The sequence below is a fragment of the Alligator sinensis genome, unplaced genomic scaffold (genome assembly GCF_000455745.1).
Source record: "Alligator sinensis unplaced genomic scaffold, ASM45574v1 scaffold499_1, whole genome shotgun sequence".
In the NCBI taxonomy this organism is placed as follows: Eukaryota; Metazoa; Chordata; order Crocodylia; family Alligatoridae; genus Alligator; species Alligator sinensis.
In genome coordinates this window covers 4,542,334-4,543,393 of record NW_005841864.1, presented here as the reverse complement: position 1 = coordinate 4,543,393, position 1,060 = coordinate 4,542,334, and positions in this window count along the sequence as shown.

Below are 1,060 nucleotides of genomic sequence, written 5' to 3'. Positions count from 1 at the left end.
GAGGGGAACTGCATATTCAACTCGATTTAGCTGTGCCAGAGCAGCGGCTCCTTCTTTCTTCCGACACGACTCCTCTCTCGACCCTCGCCTTCTTCCAGCCCCCAGCCCTCCGCTGAGCTGCCGCTGGGAAGTACTTGCCTGCCTGGCGCGCTCCAGCCGGAGCCAGCAGGCGGGAGCTAAAATGAGGCTGTTAAGGACATTTTCCCTGCATCTCTGCTCCAGCGCCTGTGCCGCCCCCGCCCCCGGGCAGCATCCAGGGAAGCAAAGCCACCTTCCCCGAGATGGCGGGGAGGGAGCCGGCTTCCCCGAGCGCCTCAGCGGCGGGGCGGGCCGAGCACGTCCACACGGTGTTCACTGCAGCCCGGCGGCGAGCACCGCTATCGCTGCAGGCGAAGGCAGGCGGCCCTTTGAAAGCGGAGAGCTGTTTTTTCCCTCGGAGCGCTACATCACTTCAGCTGCATGGCGGTGGGGATCTGAGAGCCCCGGGGGCCTGCGGGGGGATGCTTTAAAAGAAAAGGAAAAAAAAACAAACCACAAAAACCAAGAGGAAGGAGATCAAGTGCTGGATTTATTCCTCCCCCCCTTCCTTGATCTGCCTGTTTCCCAGGCTGCAAGTTTCTCCCCAGTCGGTCCCAGCCAGCCCCAGCGGTGGGAACTGAGGCTGGAAGAACCTCCCAGACGCAGAAAAATAACGTTTTGGGGACGTGCTTGGGTTTGAGTAGCCGTGACGTGCGCAACGCAACCGCGGGCCGCCCGCTGGAGCCGAGAGGCTCCCTCTCTCCCTCCCTTACACACTCAGACACGCACACACACACACACGCACAGCGGAGGCAGAGGGGGGAGCCGCGCGCACAGGCGCACACTGGAGCGCACTCCCACACACGCGCGCGCGCGCACACACACACACACACACACTCACACACGCCCGCGCGCTCCCTCGCTCTCCACCGCGCGCGCACAGCTCCACTATCTCCCTTCCTGTCCTCCCTCCTCGCTCAGCATTCAAACAGCTTGCCGACATCATCAGCCAAGGATTTCTTTTCTTTTCTTTTTTCCTTTC